Below are 27,845 nucleotides of genomic sequence, written 5' to 3'. Positions count from 1 at the left end.
ATCCTCTACATTACATGAAAGACCCACTCTTCAGAAGCCACAAAGCAACAGAGAGCGTATAGAAGCAGGCATTAAATGTAAGTATTCAATTACATGTGCACACACACTCAGACCGTGCAAGAGTCATAGATAGAATCACAGTCACAATATCACATCTAACATTCAAACTGCGAAATTGATTACCTCGAATTCAAGCCAAGCTCTATTCATTGGCGAACATTCACCATGCTTGGCTTGCTCCCAGATTCTGCAATTAATGGGTAGAACAGAATCAAAACAAGCAAAATCAGTCAGTCTCTTCAAAAACACTTAATTAATGGCAGATGACCAATGTCTGCATGGCAGAGCAAATTCCCCATGTCCTGATGTGTTAGGACAGGGAAAGGTAGGAGAAAATTGGGCTACAAATACCAGGAGATTATCCCCATGTACACAGTGTTCTTTCTTACCTAAGTAGTTTGAATTTGGGGGGGGGGGGGGTAGGGTTGCTGAATGATAAACATATCAACTGAAAATCATTTGCCATCCATGACTTATCATGCCCTGCGCTAAAGGGATATCTGCTTAAATCACTGTCAATTCTAGGTATTTTTCACTCATCTGTTTAACTACACAGCTCATTTATGGCTGCAACATTTGTAAATGCTGACTTTCTGCCATAATGAAAAAGGTGTAAAGCAGGACAAACACCGGAGAGAAATCCTCATTTTAAATTCAAGCTTGAAACAGTGGACAAGGTACAGTTAATGTGATAACAGTAGCAGAAGCTGAATCATTCACTTTGGAAGCAACATTCCTGCTCATCACGGTGGATTTCAGATAGGCTTGAACACAACATTCCAGAAATTCACAACTATATTTTTAATTACTCTGTCACCTGTCTTGTGAAATACATGAATTTCTAGACTTGTGAAGAGTAACATACAAGTTTCAGTAATTTCTCAGCTAAAAAGAAATATAGCTCACAACTGCCTGGATAATAGTTATATCCTCAGTCAAAGTTTCATCTCACTTGCCTGCCGCATCTTCAAATCTCAAGTATTTTCCATTAAATGACTCATTATGTAAATGAAGGCTGGGTTATGAGAGAAAATAAATATACAATCACTGAGACTATAAACAGGTTATGCTAGAACGAAAAATACAACTGCATGTAATTAATCATGAGGAGAGATGAGCTGCCAAAGCAAATGTTTTCATTTCAGTGTAATTGCTGCAATTTGCCAATCCAAACTCATAATGAAGACTTGTAGTTTGTATTATGTGCAGTGATAAATTAGATGCAAGCAACTGATGTACTTAGTAACTCACCTGGAAAGTCATTGCATCATTTATGACATAATAAAGTCATTTATTGTGTTTAAGGGTTTTGCTAATATGCCAGTCTGTGATCTATAGACTCCAGATTGAAATTCCCTCTTACTCAAATGATTGTTGGTGGTCATTTTAGCAGGATAATTTAGAATTAAGCAGGACAGTGTACTATGATTAGAACTTGTGAAAAGAATTCTATAACAAATAGAACTGAAGAATATATTGTTAACTACCATTTACATGTGGTCAATGACAAAGGAAGTGCATTTTGATGCATTGAGAAACAAAGGAGGGAACATCTATTAAAACCCAGCTTAAAAAAAACACTGACAGGTAAGTGTCTGCAAGATTCCATCTCCAATAAGTGCACTCCAGTTTTGGAACATAACAAAGTTCTCTAGTTTTATCAACATCCTCACAATACACCCCCACAACCCCTGACAAGAACACCAGTGAGATATACTTAAAGTACCTTCTCCAACTGAATATCCAATGTTTCCTATGTAAAAATGATCACAATCAGATCAGCGCAAAAATGGACACGTATAAAATTAATAAATTTTTAAAAATTTGCTATTGATTTTCACCACTGCTTGAAAATGAAACCGTCCTGGAGATATGTTTACTCCTTAAAAACAGTGCTTCAGTGACTGGACCGGGAGATATACTTCTGCTCACGTGGCCTTAGCCAGCACATGAAATTGTCCGCAGATCTTATTACAATGATTTAATCAAGCTGCCAGCACAAGCTGGTTTCTGAAGGGCTGGCGTCCAGGCATCCCTGACACCAGTTAACAGGAGAAGAGCCTCTGAAAGGATGTCAAACACTGACTCCAGCGAGGCGGAAATCCAGCCAGATTCAAGATTCTTTTAGCAAATAAAATGCAATGCTTGAGGCTCTCTCTCAACTAACGTTTCATGGACTATTGTCCTTTCACTACTCTCCACCATCCATGAGAACTAAAACAAGAAGTTTACCTTCCTGGTTGGCTGAAATAACTCCAAAATAATCCATCTGATCAGAATTACACAATTATTGTTCACTTACTCTTTGCTGCTCTAGTCCCTCCCCTCCTTCATTCTTCACACATTCAGTGCATCCCATCCATTTCTTTACATTCACATTTGCAATACTCAGTATTGTACCATTTGGTCAAGGTGGGCATATTCTCTAAATACACCTGCAGCACAACTTCAAACTAAATCTCATCCATAACACACCTCATCTGACACACTAAATTTCATCTTACACCATTTGCTCAGATCCACAGTACAGCTTAAAACCTTTGGTTCTCTGCAGTGAGAATGCTGCATAAAATGCCAAGCCACACTGAGTCACTTATTCCTAGTTCATGCCTAATGTGTCTACAGATCCAAAGGCCAAAACTAGAAAGAAGTTGGGTGACCTTCACAGCCCGCAATAATGGAAGTTGGATAGCTTCATCATGCCTCTCCAATAGACTACATAAGCAGCTGCTTCCGTCTTGTGTGATCCCTACCATCAAAACATTTTCATAATTAAAACATAACCTTCTTTGGGAAAATTGTACTAAAATTCCTTTGTACATTCCCCAGCTTCTTTAGCAAGACAACTCACAAATGTAGATACAAAAATAAACAGATATTATTGATCACTCTTTTAAATTTGTCTTATGTAGTTGCGTACAACGCGCTACTAAAGAAACACACGGAGGCAGAGAGAGCTGAACTTAGAATACCTTTACTGATTCAAAACTGCACGCTCAAATCTCCCCTCCCATGGGCCCCTGTGACTCGCATCCCGCGTCCATCCCGGACGTGATGTCAGACTGTCCCCGGAAGATCTGCCCCGAGCGGGTAGTTCCAAACACTCTACCACATGTCTGCCTGTGGCTCCCGATGGCGATTCGAGTCCCGAGTGTGTGGGCCGCCACGTTTATAGCAGAACAAAAGAAAAATTATACATTCGACTTTGTTTCAATTTAAAATGTTAAAAGTTTCTGCACAACTGCAATGTGATTGGACTTTGCATAATATCATTACATGCTTATCATAAGGTACTTGAAATGTCAAGTACAATATACTCCAGAGAACAAGTCTTTGATTATTCTTTCTAAGTTAATAAAATTAACTGCTAAAAGAGATTAAGGGAGCTAGGGCTTTACTCTTTGGAGAGAAGGAGGATGAGAGGATACATGATAGAGGTGTACAAGATATTAAGAGGAACAGACAGAGTGGACAGCCAGTGCCTCTTCCCCAGGGCACCACTGCTCAGTACAAGGGGACATGGCTTTAAGGTAAGGGGAGGGAAGTTCAAGGGGGATATTAGAGGAAGGTTTTTCACTCAGAGAGTGGTTAGTGCGTGGAATGCACTGCCTGAGTCAGTGGTGGAGGCAGATACACTAGTGAAATTTAAGAGACTACTAGACAGGTATATGGTGGAATTTAAGGTGGGGGTTTATATGGGAGGCAGGGTTTGAGGGTCAACACAACATTGTGGACCGAAGGGCCTGTAATGTGCTGTACTATTCTATGTTCTATGTTCTAAGAGCACCAGACAAACAAAATCACAATCACTGTTAACTCAGAGATCAATTTTCTTTGTGGTTAAGAACAGAATAGATCATTACATGCAGGAGAAAAAGAATGTTATTATCTGATTGCAAAAATTGCTCAACGTTTTTCCCTTCTCCTTAAGAAGTAGTTTAAAGAGTGAATGATTTAGTATTCAGGTTAAAATTATCTTTCACAGGTCACGTAGAGTTTAACACAATGCTAATCATGGTAGATCAAGATACACAGTGATGAGGTAGGTTTTAATCACAACATTTAATTTTGCACTAGCAAATTTAATTTTGAAGTTTTCAAATGACAATAAATGTAAGAGTACTCAATGCCATATAATTCCCTCCTTTTCTAAACAAATCTCTGTTTATTTATGTGGAAAGTGTTGTATATTTAATAATTCAGTAATATTTGAGTAAAATTGTAAATATATTGTTTGATTAAGCATTCTTGGTCATTTAAATAATTCATTATGGGTTATATGTAAACGTGCAAATATGTCATATGTCATCACGCCCCCATGCAGGCTTCGCTTAAAGAAAAAATGAAGTACACAAGTTAACCCCGACTCTCCTGTATTCTTATTTCAATTAGTTTTGAAGTTAACAAAACAAAATAGAAAGCAGCTAAACATATCTAAATAATCAATTTATCTTTTTGTAATTGAAATGAAGACCATTGATAAACCCTACGACTTGCTAGTTTATTCCAGTATCACAATATATCTACTTGGGTGTGTTGATGTTGATCATCCTTACAAACACAGAAAGAGATTTTTCATACAACAACGGAGAGACATTGAAAGCTTGTTTTAATGCCTCCTTATAACAGATAGAAATAGTAATTTAATTTCCGCAGTGTATCCGTAGCCAGAGAAATCCATAACAGCAATAAAAATTTCTACACTCTTCTCTGTGATACTCCTGAATACAATCTTTTCCCTGACTTTTGTTCTTAAGTAGACTCCACGGTGGATTCTATACACCTTTCTTTCACATTTTTCTTTACTAATAAAAACAAGTTTACAATAATGAAGATGAGTGAAGTCTCAAAACCAGAGGACATCTGGCCAAAGACATCTGGTTAAAGACAATAGATCACAACTTACCAAAGACACCAGGCAGCCGTCACAGTTAAAATGTTCCGTTGACTAGTTTTATTTGAATCTCCAATGAAAGAAAACAAATATATGTATTTCTCTCCAGGATCTTGTTTATCTACTACTTTTTATTTTTTGATTCAACATTGTTTGAAAACTTAAATAGTTTAAAAACTTAAATTGTTTAAAAACTTAAATTTGTGTTTCTTTATCCATAATGAGGTAAAAATTAATTGTGTCTCTTTGAGAATGCGCATTGTTCATTTAGCACAAGCACTCAAGGGTAAATTTTTGCAACACACACAAAATGCTGGTGGAACACAGCAGGCTAGGCAGCATCTATAGGAAGAAGTACAGTCGACACTTCAGGCCAGGACTCTTCGTCAGGACTAACTGAAAGAAAAGATAGTAAGAGATTTGAAAGTAGGAGGAGGAGGAGGAGGAGATCTGAAATGTTAGGAGAAGACAGGAGGGGGAGGGATGAAGCTAAGAGCTGGAAAGTCGATTGGCAAAAGGGATACAGAGCTGGAGAAGGGAAAGGATCATGGGATGGGAGGCCTCAGGAGAAAGAAAGGAGGAGTGGAGCACCAGAGGGAGATGGAGAGCAGGCAAGGTGTGATTGTGAGTGCGGCAGAGAGAGGAAAAAAGGGAAAAATAATAAATAAATTATTTTTCCCCTTTTTCCCCTCTCACAATCACTCCTTGTCTGCTCTCCATCTCCCTCTGGTGCTCCCCTGCCCGTTTCTTTCTCCTTAGGCCTCCCATCCCATGATCCTTTCCCTTCTCCAGCTCTGTATCCCTTTTGCCAATCGACTTTCCAGCTCTTAGCTTCATCCCTCTCCCTCCTGTCTTCTCCAATCATTTCAGATCTCCCCCTCCCTCTCCCACTTTCAAATCTCTTACTATCTCTTCTTTCACTTAGTCCTGATGAAGAATCTCGGCCCAAAACGTCGACTGCACTTCTTCCTATAGATGCTGCCTGGCCTGCTGCATTCCACCAGCATTTTGTGCGCGTTGCTTGAATTTCCAGCATCTGCAGATTTCCTCGAGTAAGGGTAAATTTTTTCCTTAATACTTCAAGAAGTGAGATGGATCAGCTGGTTGAATGCTGCCACAAAAACAATCTTGCACTTAATATCAGTAAAACAAAGGAGTTGACTGTGAACTTCAAGAAGGGATAGTCAAGGGAACACACACGTCCTTATCGAGGGATAAGCAGTGGAAAGGGTGAGCAGTTTCAAGTTCCAAGTGTCAACATCTCCAAGGGTCTATACTGGGTCCAACATATTGATACAATGAGAAAGAAGGCATGAAAGTGCCTATATTTCATTAGGGGTTTGATGAGACTTGGTATATTAACTAACACTAGGAAATGTTTACAGTTGTACTATAAGCAGAATTCTAACTGATTGCATCATGGTCAGATATGGAGGAGCAATCCACTGCACAGGATTGGAAAATGCTGCAAAAGGTTGCAAATTCAGCCAGCTCCATCATGGGTACTAGCTTCCCCAGCATCGAAGGCATCTTCAAAAGGTGAAGCCTCATAAAGACTTCATTCATCGTTAATGACCTCCATTACCCTGGTCATGCCATCTTTCTCATTGCCACTATCAGGGAGAAGGTACAGAAGCCTTGAGACAAACGCTCAATGTTTTAGGAACAGCTTCTTCCCCTCAGCCATCAGATTTTTGTATGCTCAATGAACCCATGTACACTACCTCACTATTTTTTTTGGGTTTTTTTGTTTTCTTTCTGCACTACTTGTTAAATCATTTTTGGTGTCAGCACCTACAGAAAATATCTTCAGCCACCAATCTTCAAATCTGAAAGTAAATTGTAGATTAAATTTAAAATGCAGTTCTGAACAACAGGTTCCTAAAAGCCTTGAATCACAGATGAGACAATGCTGATTAAAATTTGTTTACATGTCTGTGGTGTGGGTGTGAAGCTTGGGTGTAGTTCAAAGAAAGCAGTGTGGCTGCATTGTAGATACGGAGTCGTCCTTGGATCTTTAGTCATGTACCGCTAGGTGAGGCAGACCTTTCGCTCTGAAAGGGTCTCAGTATGATTCTGCTGTATCTCATTTTGTCCAATAGAGAGACTACTTCATGTCTATCAGTACTTCTCTGTGCTGTCTTGTACGCATGACAACACCACTTACTTAATTTTTATATTTTTTATTATTATGCATTGTACTTACTGCTGCCGCAAAACAACAACCGTAACAACAAATTTAAGTGATAATAAACCCGATTTTGATTCTAATTCTGATGTATGGAGCCATCAGGTTGTTCTATTCTAACCAAAGCAATAACTGTTAAACATATAAAACTACATTTACACAAGAAGTCACCCAAAGGCCATATTCCAAATGTTAAGCAAGTATGATGCTATGACTTTCTTAAATATTATGGTTCCTTATGAACCTAAACAGAAAATAACAGAATGCTGACCACAAACAGAAGAGATTACTAATCTGTAGAGAGATGAACACTGTAGCACAGTCCACTTTGGATCAAGTTGAGAAAAGTGGGATTTCAATGCAGGACTCAGTATCCTGCTTTGAAGTACTTTGAATCAGCTGGAATGTGATAAGCACATCTGGTTTGAGGAATAAAGTAAATAATTTGTTTTTACACAAACTTTGCAACAGGCATATGAGCATGTAATCACACAAAGTTTAATGTTAACAATCAAGTTTCATAAACATTTTTGGATTTGAAAGTTTGAATAAATCCTAATAAAATGTTAATGATTTGATTACAGAGAAGCTCTTCAGATTTCCTGCAGCAAATAAGGTGACTTCAATATTGGAGAATTTCACTCAGTAAAACGAAAATTCAGAAGTGATTTTGCAACTATCAACTAATAAGTTCTCCAAAGCATCATTAACACATTGAGATATCATGTCCTGTTTCCCCAACAGAAACTGATAAGACATGTTCTTTAATTATTCCCTACAGAGCTCTTCTGTGTAAACAAACACAATATACTCTATAAACAATCAGAAGCCATTGTTTAAAGATCACAAATTGTTTTTTTAATCCAGGCTGATCTTACCTAAATAACTAAAGGTGGGTATAAAATGCTTCTCAGCTAAAGAGGAGAAAATACACTGATGGGGTGGCGGGGGGAGATGATTTGGGGAAAGGGTAGGGATGTCCAATAATGCTTTAGGGGGTCATTGGGATGAAAAACAAGGAGCTTCAAATGATGAAAATCTGGACAAAAATCACTAAGTGCTGGTTGGATAGCATCCGTGGAATGAAACAGGGGAAAAAAGCTCTGGCCAGGTTTCATAATGTTAATTGCCATGTATTTTGCAGGCCAGAGATCAACATTTTCTACCACTTCTGCAGTTTAGCACTATGATCAGTTTCTGAAGCCCTGATTTTGAAAAGCCTCTGCTCTTCATGACAGGCTGAACCAATGCAGTTTCCTCTCTTTCTTGCTATTTCCCAGCTATGGTCTTAAATGTCTGCCATGCATACCAATTAACCTCCCTGATATATAAAAGGAAATTCTCAGGATCTTGTGCTAACATTTCATCTGAACTGCTTGCAAGCCTTTCAGAGGATCAAGTGTTAATGGTTCACAGCCATACATCACACGACTAAAGTTCTGAAATGGTGTAAAACTCATGAATTTTACCACCTTCCCTAATAATTTCTAGACCATTCTCAGATCCCCTAAGAACATTATTGACACTTCTCTTTTCTAAACTGTTTCCCTGTATCCATTTCAGAGGACAAGATATCCATGGACATTACTAAAACCTATTGAAACCCATGGCGAACTAAACTACACCTCCTTCCACCCTGTCTCTTTAAGAATGCCACCCCTTTCTCCCAGTTTCTCTATTTCTGCCACATCTGTTCTGAGGACGAGGCCTTCCATTCCAGGACATTTGAGAAATGTCCTCCAATATTCAGGAAACATGACCATCATTATGACAAAGCTTGTTTTTACACTGTCTTTGATAAATCTTGCATCTTAGATATTGCTCTCGACCCAAACATAACCCTCCTGCCCATACAGAATAGAGGTAGCTCCCATAGTTTTCAACTTTTACCCCATTAGCCTCCTCATTCAGTACATCATCCCTCAGAATTTCTGTCAGCTGAAACCAGATTCCACTATGAGCCACTTCTTCTCCTCTCCCCGTCTTGACTTCTGCAGGTACCATTCACACCATGACTCCACTGTCCACTCTCCTTGCCCATCCACGTGTCCCTGAGCCCTGGTATTTTGCCCATAATGGCAACAAATGGAGCGCTTGTTTTTGTATCTCCTCTTAAGGAGCCTTTCCAGGTGGAACAAAGATTCACCTGAACCTCCTCCAATCTCAGCCAGCAAATCAAATGCTGCTGATGTGGCCTCCTCCACATCAGCCTGACCAAGCACAAACTGGGCAACTGATTCACAGATCACTGGTGCCCTGTCTGCAATAGACATCTTGAGCCCTCAGCTGCATGCCTTTTCAACTCCCTTTTCCATTCCCACATTGAGCAGCCCACTCTCTGCCTCCCCCACTGCCAGGGTGAGGCACAACTCAAGTCAATAGAACAGCAGCTCATATTCTTCCAGGTTAATCTAGCAGCCAATGGTATGAACATGGAATTTTCCGATTTCAAGGAACCCTTACTTCTTGGTTCTTACCCCCACTCTCCATAATTGTGTCCCCTTTCCCAATGCCCCTGTGATGGATAATCATTTTCTAGGGTGTGAGAAGCTTGTTGCTAACTTCAGCTTTCTACTACAGCATAGCGACCTTTCCAAAGAGTAAGAGTTGTTTGTGACAAAGTTAACAAATATTCCTTCCCCAATTTCTTTTTGTAAACAAGAACTAGTCTTCCGTTCATAATGTAAATGGAAAGCAGTCATCTCTTTGAAGTTAAAAGGACACCTGGGATGGCTGCTAAGAGATGTGGTTTTCAAAGTAAAATGACGATGAAACTTCTTGTCTGCATTACCCAAACACAATAGGGCTGTGTTATTTGCTCTACATTAAACCAGGAAACTACAGCTAAGTTATTTGCAGCAGTGTCCTCAGAAACTTTTAGACCATCTATGTAAATTATCTATGTAAAATATGTAAATTATGCAAAGGTATCTGGAAAACATCACGTGCAAGCAGCATCAGGAAGCATTGAGGATTGTTAGTATTGACAAGCAGAATGACTGAAAGGTGCTGTGACAGAAAGAAGAATTAGAATTCATTCCTGAGCCTTGGTTTCTGCAATGGACAACTCAGTGATGTGTCCTTTTAGTTAGTAAGAAATGGACCTGTGTTTGGAAATCCCTTTGTCTAAATTTAACCCTATATCTTTAATAATAAACTGCATTTAAACTACTTAGTTAGCTGGAAGTATCTGCTCTTTGTAAGTCCCACCAATCCAGCAATGGATATCAGCTGCAAGACCTCACTACAGAGGCTAGACAAGAAAGCAAGCTCATTCTTGAAGAGTAGGTTAATACAGCATAACCTCCTTATAGTGACGGTACCTTAGATATCTATACTGGATAGGAGTTAAAGTCTTCTTCTGAATTTCAGGCTTTGCAGACAGGGAACCCAATACCAACACACCCTTATCACCTACTTTCATCCCCTTCCCTCTCTTAGTTCAAACAATTTTATTATTTATTTGTTTCAAGATACTGCACAGAAAGGGGCCCTTCCAGCCCAACAAGAAACACTGCCCAGCAACCCACCTATTTAACCCCATCCCTAGTCACAGGACAAGTTACAATAACCAATTAACCTACTAACTGGCAGATTTTTGGACTGCGGGAGAAAACCGGAGCACCCAGAAGAAACACACTCATGGGAAAGACATGCAGAGGATCTCCAAACTCTGAAGCCCCGAGCTGTAATAGTGTCACGTTTTGCTACCTTGACACTATGACCACCTACTACCCACATATTTTACCCACCCTATACCCCTCTCCATTAAGTTCCAACTGTCCCTCACCACACACCTAATGGCTCCTATTTTCACCACCCTCATTTTTCAAATTTCAACACCCCTTTGGGCGGCTATTTAATGCCCTCCAGAACACTCCCCTCCCCCTCACTTTGCTCAAAGTGCCTCTTTCTTATTGTCTGTCTTCGGGAAGCTACCTGTATCTCCCAATGTTATACCTCCCATTCCCCTAGCTGGCATGATCTGCTCATTATCCTTCATCCCCCACAGTTTCCCAAGCAGTTCTGGCCTCTTTCTCATCACTCTCCCTTTCTTTATTTATTCTGTCTCTATTTCTTTCTCCACTCTTAATTCTGAACAGTTGACAACTCCTTCCTGCCCCATTCAATGCTTGACCCATTGAGTTCCTCCAACAAACTATCTGCTGCTGATATTTTTTGTATGTAGGGCTCTCAGTACCAGTAACTGTGGCGTTAGCTGTTGAGGCTAACAAAATGACTTCTCTGTAATGTTACTTAATGCTGATGGGTTTCTGTAGCTGGAATGTTTGGGTTATGACTGCAGATAAGGGGGGAACTAACCAACGAAGAATTGTTATGCTATCCTGTATATATGAGCTGAGTGGGAGTTTGCCGACTTTTTCTGGAGGCGAGCGAGAAGGACGGACGTGTGAGGAGTGGACAGTGGTTCCAGGGCGGCAGATACTGGACGTCGACAGATCAGATGGTGGCCAAAGAGTCAGAAGGTCATTGTCCATGGAACCGGAGGTGTGAGCTCCAATGTATTAAAATATCGTGTGCACAAACTGATAAACTTACTGACTTGATGCCTTTAGGCTATCTGTTTCTACTAACCTACCGCTAAGAAATAACTATAAAGTTGCAATTATTTACTCGTCTTTGGTGTATCATCTGATATTTGTGTTGCAAGCGTGCACTGGGGAGGGCGACATTACACCACATTTACACTGAAGTATTGCACTATTGGTGGGGCAATGGCGGTTCAGCCTGGGTGAATGGGGGTAAATTGGGGGCACAGATGTTACACGTATAATCCAGCTTTGATGGCAAAATGAACAAGCTTGCTTTTCCATTTGGAACTGTTTTTCGGTTTCTGAAGTATGGACAAGATGGTACAGTACTTCTAAAACTATTCCAAAGTGAATCCAATGAAGGAGGAAAATGATGTGGAGATGTTAGGAAAGCAGGTGTCATTATCGTTGTCATTTAAAACATCCAAACTAAATTCTTGTGTCAATATATCAGTCATTATATCTGTATTTGAACAAAGGAATGAACATTAATGCAACAAAATAAGTGCGAACAAAGATTGTTTTAGAAAACTTACATTAAGGGATTAATTATGATACCAGTTGAACAATAGGTAACGGCATGAAGACATATACACATTCTGATCAAACATATTCTGCTACTGAAAGACCACAGCAAATGCTGTTTGTTATTAGTGGAACCTGCCATTCGATTAACTTCAATGAATACTGTACAATGTCACAATGAAAGTTCAGTTGAAAATTTATCATTTGAGCCCATATCTTATTAATACCATCAATTTAAATCTTACTTATGCACATGCTCAGAGGTGACTCTTCTAGTGAGCAGAGATAATCCTGTTGAATTCTACTGTGAATCATGGCTGCAATGTTACTCTCCATCCATTGCACTCCCTGATAAACTGAGGACTGGAAGCATAACTTTCTATTTCAAATTAATGTGGCTGATAACTAACCACTGACAGTGGTCTTCTTCCCCAGCTCCAGGAGTAAAATGTTTAAAATCATTTCTACAATACATTTTTATACATCACGTTGTTGATTTTAATTTGATAAATCTTTGAAGAATGTGGCATTGAAATTATTAGGGATAGGACAAATGTTGAAGGAAAAAGCCTGAATTTTAGCTTAAGAACTAGACAACGGGGTGACCCGTTGGGACATCCTTTGAGAGAAGGGTAGTGCAGTCCGATGTGACCAGAATGAACATTAAATTTTCCTGAATGTTATTGGTATCGCTTTGCTTTGGAAATTGAAGAAGAAAACCTCAGTTTATTAAAGAAGAATGACATGTAGCAAGGCAAATATACCTCCTCCTCGTTTAATGAAGGACACTTTGGATGGCATCATTTCTGGTTGATCTGCCACCGTTGTGCCTCTCATTGTCATTCTGGAGACGTGCAGTCCTTTCATCCACCGTCTCTTCATCTCTTCTGCTGTTTGCTGTTTGTGTCTGATCCTGGAGACATGCATTTCTCAGCTCCTTTGTCTCTTCCTCTCTCCTCCTCCTGTGCCTCTCATTGTCATTCTGGAAATGTGCATGCCTCCCCTCCTCTATCTCTTCTTCTCTCATCTTTTTTTGTACTGACTATTTGACCCTGGAGTTGTGCAGCCCTGGCCTTATCCGATTCTTGATCTCTCCCTCTCCTTGCCACTTCCGGATTATGTTTGGCGTCATCTCTTGACCATGATGTCCCCCTTCTCTTTCCACATGGCATATTTAGACTGACTATATTTTTTTTACCCTAATTCTGGATAGACAATACGAAGCAGTAACACCAAAGCCTCCAGGATGCTGATTATTCTTGATCATGTGGTTGGCACTCTCCTAAACATGACATAGTCACCGCCGTCCTTTGACTGCAGCAAAGGATTTGATGGGTGTCTTGAAGTATGTCATTACAATAAGATTTAATTATCTCTTACTGATGGGTGGCAGTTAGATTTGGCCCAATCCTGCACATGCTGATGGTGATTAGCTGAATGTGACCGCTCGAAATAGAGCGGCCCTGCCCTTGTGCTGTGGTTGGTGTGGCTGCTGTGAGCATCATGAGTCGCTCCTGCGGATGGCCGTGCAAATTCATCGTGGTGTTGCGTCACAGTTTCCATCATGGCTGACATCGGCTCTCGGGTGAAAGCAGGGCTGTTGATTTTGGCGAGTGAGCAATTTTATATGAATATATAACCCTGAACCTTGCCTGCATTCTGTAAGTTAGTGTATTTTAAGTCGACTTAGCCAAAAATAGTGCTGCTGTAATGCACCATTTGCGCTAATTGGAGGCCACAAACAGACAAACAGAGCATGAGAGTTTTAGTTGTATATAGATAAAGCCAAAGTAATAGTGCTAACCACCATCAAAGAGTGAATTGGACAGCAAATTTCAGTGTACATACATAAGTAATTACATACAGAAATAGGAAACTGATGTCCATTTATCAATGAAACGCTAGGAATGATAATTTCAAATGTAAGTGCTATTTTAAACTTACAGCAACCTTAGGCATTGAAAGCTTTTTAAAAATATATTCATTCATGCTTTCAAATAATAACTGAATATATTATTTATATTATTCTTCAACACCTCTTTAATATGATCTTTATTTCTCCCTCATTTCAGTTTAAGCCCTGATTTTGCATTGAACTATAAATTCTAAGTTTTATTTCCTGATTGAGATACTGCACCACTCAGTAAATGTTCCTAAAACTAATTGATTGACAAGATGCACTAATACCTTGTCTTTTTTCACAGAAATTCAATGGTTCAATTTAATATTAGAGAATGTTTGCAGTATGCAACCTAAATTTCTTACTCTTCTCGGACATCCACAAAATAGAAAAAGAGCCCCAAAGGATGACTGACAGAATCGTCAGAACCCCAAAGCCACCCTCCTCCCTCATACATACAAGATCTTATTTGAAGTGTGTTTCATGTTGCATTGAAAAGGCCTACAGAAGTACAAGTATACTAAAGGTTGAGAGCTTGTCAGTTGCCAGAGACTGCAACCTTTGGGTATAATGATGTTAAACTCCTCAGGCCCAAACAGCTAGGCATATCTTGATGATTTATTTGAGTAGGTGGTAATATATACAAATTGACACATCTTATACACTGGCTGTTTACACAAATGATGCAGTCTTCTAGCCCAGATCTGATACACTTACAAACGTTATTCAACTTTGTACTACATAGCCAAACTCAATGTCATTAACTCTTCTTTTTGGCATAGGGGTTGTATCTTCCCATTTCATTCTCCAAGGAGTGGTTTTACACCATTAAACTTCTAGGGTAATATCAGAATGGCAACAATTAACAGGAAGGTGATATAATTTCTTTAAAAATAGCACTTCCTTATTTTAGATGCAGAAAAGATAATCTATATTATATGTAAATCTTCAATGAAGAAGAATGTAGTTTTTTTCCCAGAATAAGAGATTGCCTTTCAGGAAAATTCAAGCAGTTCAGTTTCATACTTACTTTAACTGTTGTAAAATATGTGGCGTTCTAAGATTAACATCAAGAACTGGTATCTTTCTGGAACTCTCAGAATGAGCCAAGTACCTCGTCAATGACTGAAGCCTGAAGGAGATCTAAGATATGCCTCCTGTGAAAAGCAGTTAATTCTTTACTTCCATGTCCACTGTCCCTGGAGCACACTGGCCTTTTAGAGGAGCCACAGACATGTTCACGATTTTCTGAAGTAAGCCCATAAACCCTCATTCTGAAAACGCAACAACCGTCTCATTCCTTTCTTCAAAAAGGAGGAGGAGAAAAGTGAGCTTTTCCCATGCCTAAACATACCATGTTATTTTAGGTATGAACAACAATGCTTCACACAGATATAACCTTTAACCACTTCACTGCAGAATTCAGTCAGTAGTCTCATGGAGGTTCCTTTCTTTTTGTAGCTGAACATTAAAAGTAATGTTTACATAGCTAACTTTTTCCCAGCAACCTCGTGCAGAACAAGCTTTCAAATCAAAAATAATTAGGAAATGGTGACAATTATCCACAAAAGAGGCCACAGAGTATGGTCAAAGTTACTTTCATAGCCAAAACTTAATTACTTCTCTCAAATAACATTATGGGATGCTTGAAATCCTTCATGCATTAGGAAAGATCTTGACATTACACTCATAGCAGAAGGATCAACTTTAACTAATATCTGTAACTAAAATAAATGAGCTGTAAATACACTGTGGTCAGTTGGGAATATATTTCATAACTGGCATAAGGATACACAACCTCTGTTGCAAGTAAGTTTCTAACTGCACCTGTACAGAAACTTTGATAATAAACTTGACTTTGAGCTCTTCATTAAGATGACTAATAATTATGAGTACAGCTCTCCCCATCTATGATGACATCTAATGGAAGCGCTGCCTCAGGAACATACATCATTAATGATCCCCACCATCTGGGTATTCACCTTCCTCTTGACTCAGTCATCAGGCAGAGGTGCCAGAAGACCTACTCCCCCTTAAGATTCAACAACAGCTTCATCCTCACTGCCATGAGGCATTTAAACCAACCTGAAATGCTCTAACACTACCTCAGACTGTATCTCATTTCTATCTCAACCTGAGTAAGTTTTGTTGTGTAAGATGTGTATAATTTATGCAAGTTAAGATAATGTTAACTTATATTTGTCATGTCTATAATGTTCCATGTTGCAGCAAAAAATTAATTTTCATGGCAGTTACACCCTGGGTATATATACTTGTGACAATGAACTTGAATTTGAACTTAACTATCAGTAATAAAGTCAGAGTGCACAGAAAGAAGTCTTTCAGCTCACTATGACCTTGAAAACCTTCAATTACCTATTTCTACTAATCCACCTCCATTTATAATTGCTATTAATAATAGAAATCTGTTTCCACATATAGCGTTCAGGAGAAGTACGAGGGCAAGTTGGTGCTCCCATTTCTTCCTAATTTTGGCGATGGAGCGATGCTCTGCTTCAGCACAATGTCGATCTCAGGTGTCCTGAATCCTCACACTTCAAGTCCTGCCTGCCAGCCCTTGCAGAGGAATTTGGGAATTGATGTCCATAAATGGGATATCACTGACACAGATTGGTTGTGTCCAGAGCATTGGCATTACCATATTTATATGCTGGTATTTATATTTTATTGGCAATGATTTTGTAAGACTGCAAATTACTAATATGCTTCATTTTAGGGTTGCTTGGGGCAGATATGCTTTTAGTTTAGCAATGATAAAACAAATAATCAGAACAGCCAATCTGTAGACACATTGACTGTCATCCCCTTCCACTCGCTGGTCATAACCTCTTCTGCAGGAGGACACATTCTGTACCAATTGAAGCTCTCTGCCAAAGCTGGGATTGCATAATGTGGTGAACTACATATACCTGTCTGGCATGCCCCCCCCCCCCCCCGGTGACTGCTCCTGTGGCTCCTCCCACAGACCCCGGTATAAAGGCGATTGGGGACACAGCCCCAGCTCAGTCTCCGGGATGTGGTGTGGTGGTCAATTGATGCTTGTTCTTTCTTCCAGCCAATAAAAACCTATATCTCGCCTCATGTCTCCGAGAGTTATTGATGGTGCATCACACTAGTTGCAGTGTTACCAAGGTAACCTGGTTTAATTGGTTGCTCCTTCAGTTTTTGGTGATGATGGAGGTGCTGGGTTTCAGGCAAGAGGAGGCTGATATCGCATTTTAGTTTGATTATATTAACTCAGAGCCCTAAAAGGAGCTTAGCATGTGAAAGGAATTTATTAAATGTTCCAAGTGATTCTATGAACGTGTCATCTACACTTTGCTGTGTTGTGATGTGTGTTTTGCTGTTGCATTGGTGGAGTCAGGTGGTGTTAAGTTCATACCTGTATCGGTCACAGGTCTGGTAATTCCCATCATGCCGACCAGAAGCACAGTAAGTAACTTGGCGATCTGTTCGCAGCTTAAGAATGTGAGTAAGAGCAGCAGTATCAGATGATCAAGCATCTATGGAAGCAACTGGCAAGGCTGATTTGTTTGGGATGCTGAACTTTGCAAAGCATCTTAATTGCATAAACCGGTGAGTCCGGAGTTCGAGGCCTAGTGTTCAGTGATTGGTGAGCTCTGGGGTCAATATTGAAGATCGAGGCACAAAGGTTGATCAGAAATACAGAAGTCAAAGCCCATTGGCTGCAAATTTCTGTGAGTCCTTTGGGGAGGTCAAAGTTCCAGTGTCTGTAGCCCAAGTCCGAAGACAGTCGGTCCTGCGATTGGAGAACAGTGTATGTAGGTGGGTGGGAGTAATAACACAGCTTTCTTTGATGCTTGTTGTGTTCTGATAATTGTTTACGTTCTTTGTTGTGTTTGTTGAGAATTGTTGGTATGCTATGTTTGCGCCAGAATATGGCAACACTCACGGGATGCCCCCAGCAAAACCTTGGGTGTGATGGCTGTTAACTCAACTATACATTTCACTGTATGTTTCCGTGTAAATGTGATGTTTAAATCTGCATCCTGATTCTTGAATCTTGCAAAACCACCAATGTAGTCAGCTTAGATCACTGATCTAAGTAATAGGCAGAGATCAAATTCAAATAGTGACGCAGTAGCTAATTTCACAAAAAGACAGTGATTGTAGTTGTGAACCTAAAAAAAATATGTTCATTGTGCTTATTGGTCATTGTTGGAGAAATGAGGGGTTACCCATGCCGGACTCTGCTGGGGCAGAAAATCCCACAAAGTTTGACATTGGCCTTGAGTTCCAACCTGAAATGAAATTCTTCACATGATGAAGTGCAACATTATAAATCTTTTAGCAGTAAAGGATAAACATTTCTATTTATTCTGTAAACACAAACATCGCTGAATTGTTCTGGTGAGATTAAAAGGAAAATTCACCCATGACAGACTGTGATTCTTTCTGTTGTTGGTGTTTGTGAGAATGAATTCTGTAGCTAATGTTTGTTGATTTATCTACTAATCTACTCTATTAAATCAACAGATTAAAAATTATGTGCAACATTTGATCTCAGACAATGCCTTTATGTCAATGAGTCATAAGTTAACTTTCACATATTTTGCAGCAGACAGATTTAAATATAGGCAGACTTACAGTTAACTGTGGATTAATCATGCCCATAAACACTGTAAATGGAAAATATAAATGATTTTATTGGTTAAAAATATTTAATACAACAGAGGTTTGAAGTGCGTTGAGGAACATTTCAAATTCTAAAAGCAAATAATTTCACCAGGCTTTAGAGGAGATAAAGAAATCAATGATCGGCATCAGAGCTGCAGATGTAATCACAGATAGTAACGCAGAATAAATATAACCCTTTGTGTATAAATAAGTAGCTTCCTAGTCACTGAAGTGAATTTTTACGTTGATTTACACTCGGCACATTTGACAACCACAATATTTCCTCATATGACAAAAATCTGAAGATTCTTAAATTACTGTGCAAACAGCATCAATTTTTTCTTGATAAAGGAGTAATTGAAGGTTGCCTCTGCTGTACACCACTACCATCTAAGGGGTCTCTATGCAACCCTGGAGATATGGACCACTTTTCCCATCTCAGAAATTCTTGATGGACCACCACCACCTTGAAATGTGACAGCACAGATGTGGTCAGTTGAGGAAAGGGGTACTTAAAGATCAGGATCTCAGTTTGAGCACAAGACTCACGGTCGACCTGCAGCAGTGATTTCTGACTTTGAATATGCTTCTGAGACTAGGATTACCCACAGCAGGCATCACAAGGCACTGGAACAACATCCCCATCACTCATCACAACCAGCTCCTCCACATCCAGTGCCATTATATGTAAACTAATGACAGCCTCCTCCCCCAGACCAACAATCTCAGCACTGGGGTAATGTTTTCATTCAGTCAGCTCCACTGAGCATGCCAAGCCATTAATGTGCCTGACACCAGCTTCCTGTATTGTGAACTCTGTCATGGGAAAAGACTACTAGACTAAAAGGGAAAAATGTTCAAGACTGGCCTCAAAGCCTTCATAGAGAAATGCTGCATCCCAACCAATTCCCAGGAATCCCCAGACTTTAACCACTCAAAGTACATTGAGAATGTCAAAAGAGCAAAACATGGAAAAAGATACAGAGCGAAAGAGAGAGGGACAACAGACTGTCACGTTGGCAATATTGGAACCCAAGTGTGGAGGACAGACAGTCTGATGTAGTGATGGCAATGAGAGTTTATTCATAATAATTCCAAAAGGTCTAGGATTGCATTTAGTGTTAGTCAGGCATCCGGTTGAATAATACAAGTCACACGGGATCCCTGAGCCTATCAAAACAAACTTTACAAGCTTAAACAAACAGCACCCCCAGGAGACCATATTACAAAGCGCGAGTCACTCAAGAAAAACACAAGCAACTCTAAATGATTAACGACTGTTATTAAACAACAATAAACCAGTTCAGATGTTCTAAAAAACTTCAGAGCCCAGTGCTCTCTGACACCCCACACAGGCCTGGAGATCTCATTACATAGACATGCTAGAGTTGAAAGGAAAGATATTATTAAAATGATTCAATATAAAAGGAAGCAATTCCTCAAAGTTGTTATAGAGGTATTGGCAAAAAACATCCTTACTCCTTGATCTCTGAAATTAATTGAAATCCATGGGAGAAACGTGATCTAGGAATCTCATCTCACCCAACTGTTAAAGCAAATAAATTATTGTGTAAAATAAAACTTCCATGTCTCCATAGGTAATCCTACTCACTAAAGCACTAGTCAATCTCTCATACTCTAGACTGCCCAAATGATTAGAGAAAATCATGTACTTTATTCTCTGCTTCATATTGTAGTAATTTCATTTTAATTACAGAGCGTTCACTGCCCAAACATCTAATGTGCTCACTAGGCAAGAAGGTCAGAACCATCTATTTTGTTTATAGAGCCCTGATTATTGTAGTCAGCCATCTATCTCTGGTGATGTGACAGGACACCAATGCGCAAGAGCAGATTTAGCTGGTTCAATGAAAACACAGGGCTTCTTCTGAAGATAATATCCCCGAACATGCATCACCTGTGCAGGAGCCATTAACAATAACACAATACTAAGTGGTACTATTATGTTTTACATCTACAATCAAATCAGGCACTACTTACACTGTAACGTACAGGACAATTACTGACAAGAGTTGCTGGATTTACCTGTATTGTTGAAATAGAGTCATAAAGTCATAGAAAAGTACTGCATAGAACAGGCCTTTCAAACCATCTAGTCCATGCCAAACCATTTAATCTGCCTACTCCCATCAACCTGCACTCGGACCGTAGTCCTCTATATCCCTGTCATCAATGTACCTACCCAAACCTCTCCTAAACATCAAAATCCAGCATGCATACACCACTTGTGCTGGCAGCTCGTTCCACACTCTCACGACCCTCTGAGTGAAGAAGTGTCCCTCTATTTCCCCTTAAACCTTTCCCCCTTAACCAATGGCCTCCAGTTGCAGTTCCACCCAACATCGGTGGAAAAAAGCCTGTCTGTATTTAACCCATCTGTATTCCTCATATTTTTGTATACCTTTATTAAATCTCCTCTCAATCTTCGATGCTCCAAGAAACAAGTACCAAGGAACTTTAAACTGAGATGCTGAATCCATACTTCCATCCATTGCATCAACTGCCCTTCAGAGATCATTTTTAACTAATGACAGTTCTCCGCTTAAAATTTATGTGCACTTTTAAGAAGAAAAACTTTAATTAAGCTGATTGCAATAAAACAAGTGTGATAACAGTAAAAGGCACATGTTAAATAAAATCAGTCTCAATTCACCACAGAAAGGTTACAGACTGAAAATATCCCAAATTAAGCATACATTGGAATCAATTCAGCAACCTGCTTCGAAGAGACCACAAGAGTACAAAATAAGAACAGACTTGGAGCAGTTGATATGAACTTGACCCCTTAAACAAGCCGTAGTCAGACTCAAAGATAAACAATACTGAGCCAAGAGACAAAAGATCAAAAGTCACAAACTGTAGGATTTACACGACCTAAATACTATTTGCTTGGAAGCAAAAAGTGAACAAGTTTTAAATTTCTCATATTTCTACTCATTATGCACAAGAAAGTAATCATACACAGTAGAAAAAGTAAAAATTAATTGTGACAAATAACACCTGTTATAATCATCAGTGAAAACATCCAAATAGCAGCAATGCCTGGTTTATTGGTCTTACTTTATGTAAAATGCACGTGGTTTAGAACTTGAAAGAAATTTTCTATCCTTTACTCAAGAGACATCAAGTGAACTCCATAGAGACAACACAATGCCAGCAACTGTGGTGGCAGTAAAAACAAATTTAAAGTACACTTTTTACTTTGAATGATTTGCCCATTTTCAAGACGTTGATTTCTTGACACTAGGTGGTCTTGAATCCCACAGGGTCTTTTTTTCCTTTGCACACCATTTCAGTAAAGTGAAGCAATGTGTTCAAATGAACTCTAATCATACCCCCATCCTGGGAAATCCCAAAGCACTCAAGAGAAAGAACCCTACAACTGCCCTCAGGCACATGTGAAAAGTGTGGCTCAGCTATCATTTCAAAACTCACTGCGTCAATGGCAAAGCCTAGTCATAAAGCTTAAATAAGCATGTCTGATATGTTCCCATCTTCTCTCATATCTCGTATCTACCAACTGGTTTATCATTGTCACACATACTGAGAAACAGTGTTTTGGATGCCTTTGCAAACACAAGTACATTGTGGTAGTACAAAAGGATAAACAGCAAGAGAATGCAGAGAAAGTGCAGTGCAGGTAAACAAGGAAGACGCAAGGGAAATACTGAGGTAGATTGAGAGATCAAGAGTTCACCTTTATTGTACAAAAGCTCCATTAAGCAGTCTTATAACAGCAGGACAGAAGCAGTCTCTGTGCCCGGTGATACATGTTCTCAAGCTTTTGGATCTTCTGACCAACAGAAGGGGTAAAGGGATAAGAAGAGAGAAGGTCAGAATGGGAGGGATCTTTGATTATGTACTTTTCCAAAGCAATGGAAGTGTAAACAGGCAATGTGGGGGTGGGGTGGGGTGAGAATGGTTTTCATGATGGATTGAGCTGTGTCCAAAACTTTCTTAAGAGTCTTGGAGAGAGCACTTACCATACCAAGCTGTGATGCCTCTGCTTAGGATGCTTTCTATGATGAATCTGTAAAAAAAAATAGGTGAGTCAATGGAAGCGTCAATTCCCCCCAGACTTCTGAGGAAGTAGAAGCGTTGGCGTGCTTTCTGATGAATAAGAGTATGATGCTAGATCTTCACAAATCATGTGTTTGCAAGATATGAGGGAGTACTCTTAGGCAGTGCATTGGGATCAAGTATTGGTTTGCTCCTAGTATGGTGAGGTAAACGTGGCAACACAACACCTACACAAACTGGACATGAGCAACTGATATTGCAGTTGATGAGTAGGTTGTGAAATGATGCACACGCCGCACTGCTTTAAAGCAGGAGACTTCTTGAGCTTCCTAATGCCAACACAAATGTTCTACCTCCATTCCGAACAACTTCGGGGGTATCCCAAGAACTGAAGCAGCTCTTCAAAGTTTTCAGCAAATCCTTAAATCTGTTGATTTGTGCCACATTTTACACCTGAAGACCTGTAATGAAGTTGTCAGAATCCACTAGCAGCAAAAAAAAGGAATGCATACAATAAATGCATATACGACCTTTCAATAAGGATGAACATTACCTGCACATTTGAAAAAGCCATTTAACAATGAGTGACTGCAGAGCATTCTATTTAACATCCAGACAGTATCATCATACATGATCCTTCACTGCTGCACATACCATGAAAATATACAAAATTGCCAGCTCAAATTGCCTGGGACAGCTGCTCACAGATCTCCAAATGTGCCTAAACATTTGCTATTGGCATAAATCACCCTTCAGTACCCAGCAGCACATATATTTTGTGACAAGCAACATTATGTTTTTGCATGTAATTAGATTCCATTGTTATTCCTTTGACAGATTATTTCAAAGAAGTGATGTGCCTCAGAGAATGAGGCCAACTTACAGACAGTATATCAACATAGTTGGATTTAATTAAGTTATTTCCTTAGGAGCTAAACTACAAATTCAAGTACTGCTTCACTGGATTAATTAATATCCATAGGAATTCCTGATTTTACTCATGCTTTTGGGGAGAAAACTGGAATGACTCGCCCCCAAGGAAGCAACTTATATACATTTTCAGTGTTTCTGTTGTTGTTCTCTGATGGCTTATATTGTTACTGAACAGGAGGATGACAATAAGTGATGGTGGCATCTTGGGTCGAGCAGTAGTGTAGCTAGCCTAATCCGAATCTCCAGTGATGCCTGAGTGATGGAGGCACATTCTCCAATGCAACTGTAGCAGTTACTCGAAAAAACAAAACCGCTGAGAAAGTAACCCCAGGTAATCAACATGTATGATGCATTTCCAAATAATGAATTTTCAAACTGAAAAAGGTATTAGGAAACCAGTAAAGATGAATGATCTTGTAGCAAGGGAAAACTAATGAAACTAAATTACGATCTTATCAACTATAAATTATAAACAAATAATGATCTTAGCATTCAAATAAGCATAACAATGGATTCTGATTAGCATAATTAACATAACTAACTATTCCAATTAGCAAAGTTAGCATTCTGATTAGCAAATTAGTTAGCAATCCAGTTAGCATTCTAATAACATCCCAATTAGTGATCTATTTAGCAAACTAATGATGTTAGTTAGCTAACTAGCCTTTTTTAGTGGTCAACAAAAAAGTACCATTCTCTGTGGCTCAACCCCTCACTCTCCACTAGACTAAACTGTACAATGAAGTCAAAGTGTGAAACATACTCATTTGCTTCTACTACACTGTAATCCACGTGACAGATTACCATAATAAATGTGTCACAGAATACAAAACAGACAGAAAAGGTTCAAAGGTTCATTTCATTATCAAAGTATGTATGCAGAATACAACTCTGAGATTAGTTTTCTCCAGATAACATGAAATATGGAAAAAAAACATGAAGCTCATTGAAAGAAAAGACATCAATCAACCCTCAGCCTGCACGAAAAAAAAAGGAAACAAAATTTCGCAAACTCCAAACCCACCGGCCAACCTCTCCCTCACACAAAAACTAACCATCCACCTGGAAAATGGCAGTTAGAGCAGCAAACCCCAAGCCCCCCCAACCAACTACCTCGCACACAAAAACTGAGAGATCCCCCACATGGAAAGCATCAACAAGAAAATCAGACCCCAAATTCTCAGCCTCTCCCTCGCACAAAAAAATAGACGCATCGCCCACAAGGACATCAAATCCCCTGAACCCCAACCCCCTATCTCACCAATGGGCAACAAGAAAGAAAATACATGACTAAAATGGTCAGGAAAAAAAAGATACATGGCTCTGACAGTAACCTGAAGGTGTTCCCATTTCCTCCTAGATCCGAAAGGTTTAGGGTTTAACTGGCCAGTTGAAATTGCCCCTCGTATGTAGGTTTGTGGCAGAATCTATGGAAGGTTGATAGGAAACTGGCAAGAACAAAATAATGTTAGATTACTCTAAATGGGTCAACATACTAAGTACTGGAGAAACTCAGAAGGTCTGGCAGCATCAATGGTGGGAAATGGATAGTCATTGTTTTGGGTCCAGAGCCTTCATCCAGATGCAAGATGGAGTGGAGATAGACTGTATAAAAAAGTGGAGAGTAGAGGTAGAACAAGATGATAGTTGGGGAGGTTGACAGGCAAGTGAAGGAGGGAGGACAGTGGGAATGATGTTCGAAGCTGGTATGTGATAGTTGGAAGTGACAAAGGGCTGAAGATGATGAAATCCGATAGGAGATGAAGGTAGATGGAATGATGGAATTCAGGGAGGCATTTCGATAGGGCATTCAGTGAGGAGAGTGTGTGGGCGATGGACAGATGGAGAGGGTAAGGGAAGGGAGAATGATAGGATGAAGGAAAATCAGAAGAGAGAAAAGAGAAAAGGGTAAAAGGACACAGGGTAACAGTGACTGGAAGTTGAAAAATTCAATGTCTATGCTGCGAGGTTAGCAACTACCCAGGCAGTGGAGGAAGCCAACAACAGATGTCTGGGAGCAGGAGGAGTTAAGATGGCTGGCCACAGGGAGTTCCAGGTGACCACAATAGATGGAGTGAAGTGAAGCACTCACAAAATCTGCATCTAATCTCACAGGGAACTCTATCCCTGCACTGCCTGTGAGTGGGGTGCTGAGTATGTTTGGACGGAAGCCATGGTTTCCCACCGCAGTTATATCAAGCCAGAGATTTCAAGGAAGAGTCCTTAGGATTTGGGTGTTGACGTGGTACATAGGTATGGGTACAGGATGGTTCAGAGATCATATTGGTATGTAGTAGGTTTGTAGCAAGAATCTGTGGATGGGAGATGGATTGCAAAACAATGTAGGAGAGAAAGGTGGGAGATTATTTATAGTTGGGGACTGGCAGTGTAGGCTCAGGAAATGCATTAAGCATTGGAGTTTCAGATCAGTGTGTGGTGAAGTCAGATGAGAATTTCTGACTTGGCGGTCTGATTCATTGTGGTAAAAGAACTCACGAGGAACCAGTTACTCAGGCAGTCCATCTTTACATAAAAGATGGTGGAAATCTGGATCAACACACACAAAATGGTGGAGCAACTTCAGTTCTGATGTAGTGGTTCACCCGAAACTTCAACTGTTCACTTTCTCCCATGGATGCTGCCTGACCCCTGAATTCCTCCAGTACTGCGTGTGTATTGAGTCCACTTCAAAGTTACTGAACAGTCCAATTCTGCGTGATAGCCCTTGCTCCAGTACTGGGTCTTCAACATTAGCGTGCATCATACAAACAAGAAACCAAGAACAAAAATCAGAGAACTTCACTACCTTCATAATAAATCCTGAATTTCAATTACAATTTACTCCTTTTAGAGACTGGGTTGTGTGGCACATGAAAGTATGTTGTTACTAGGTATAGATTTTTTTTACACTACAAAGATGATACATTCAAAATGATCACATTCTACACTGGACTCCTGTGTGTGTCCAGTGAGCCTGTCTCCTGTACACAGGCATGAACCGGTTACTATAATTTTCACTCTACACATACTTTTATTGGTTGCACTGGAGTCTCAAGTTACATTTCAAAAAGCCAAGCTGACCCTTAGCTTGGCTCATCTTTGAACATCCCTAGCCCTCCCACATCCAGGATTGAGGGGAAATATGGCACGAGGATGCATTAAAGTACATTCTCCCAAATCTAGGTTTGAAGTAAAATATAGATTGACAGTAAACAAACGTATCTATCTCTGTTGGTGAAGAGGGTAGAAGAAAAATATAAAATGGAACTAAAAAAAAAATTCCTTATGAAACTGATTGGAAAGCTGAATCTACTGGGCCTGAACACCTCCCTCGGCAGCTGGATACTAGACTTCCTGACTGGGAGACCTCAGTCAGTCTGGATTGGGAGCAGCATCTCCAACACCAACACACTGAGCATGCCCCCCCCCCCCCCAGTGCTGAGTGCTCAGTCCACTGCTGTTCACTCTGCTGACCCACGACTGTGCTGCGACACACAGCTCGAACCACGTCATCAAGTTCGCCAATGACATGACCGTGGTGGGTCTCATCAGCAAGAATGACAAGCCAGCTTACAGAGAGAAGGTGCAGCGGCTAACGGTCTGGTGCAGAGCCAACAACCTGTCTCCAAATATGAACAAAACAAAAGAGATGGTTGTTGACTTCAGGAGGGCACAGAGCGACCACTCCCCACTGAACATCGACGGCTCCTCAATAGAGATTGTTAAGAGCACCAAATTTCTTGCTGTTCACCTGACGGAGAATCTCACCTGGTCCCTCAACACCAGCTCCATAGCAAGGAAAGCCCAGCAGCGTCTCTACTTTCTGCGAAGGCTGAGGAAAGTCCATCTCCCACCCCCATCCTCATCACATTCTACAGAGGTTGTATTGAGAGCATCCTGAGCAGCTGCATCACTGCCTGATTCAGAAATTGCACCATCTCGGATTGCAAGACCCTGCAGCGGATAGGGACGTCAGCTGAGAAGATTATCGGGGTCTCTCTTCCCGTCACCATGGACATTTATACTACACGCTGCATCCGCAAAGCAAACAGCATTATGAAGGACCCCACACACCCCTGATACAAACTCTTC

The 27,845-nt window shown here is 40.0% G+C and overlaps 1 protein-coding gene and 1 long non-coding RNA gene across 10 annotated transcripts in view; one reads left to right on the top strand and one right to left on the bottom strand.

The window, feature by feature from the left end:
- The window catches only part of myocd (myocardin), a 647,048-nt gene that overhangs the window by 484,449 nt on the left and 134,754 nt on the right, over positions 1 to 27,845 (bottom strand). For 5 of the 9 annotated variants that reach the window (XM_059948795.1, XM_059948785.1, XM_059948789.1 and 2 more), the window contains exon 3: positions 22,784 to 22,830. The exons of the other annotated variants lie outside the window; for them this stretch is intronic. The gene's annotated coding sequence lies outside the window, so the exon portion shown is untranslated. The remainder of the gene's footprint in view (positions 1 to 22,783; positions 22,831 to 27,845) is intronic. 9 annotated transcript variants of the gene reach the window in all.
- LOC132380159 (uncharacterized) lies at positions 39 to 7,827 on the top strand. The gene is made up of 3 exons (XR_009507673.1): positions 39 to 77; positions 4,046 to 4,102; positions 7,727 to 7,827. It is a non-coding gene; the product is annotated as an uncharacterized LOC132380159 (long non-coding RNA).

The sequence above is a fragment of the Hypanus sabinus genome, chromosome 23 (genome assembly GCF_030144855.1).
Source record: "Hypanus sabinus isolate sHypSab1 chromosome 23, sHypSab1.hap1, whole genome shotgun sequence".
Taxonomy (NCBI): Eukaryota; Metazoa; Chordata; class Chondrichthyes; order Myliobatiformes; family Dasyatidae; genus Hypanus; species Hypanus sabinus.
This window is presented reverse-complemented; position numbering and strand designations above follow the sequence as displayed.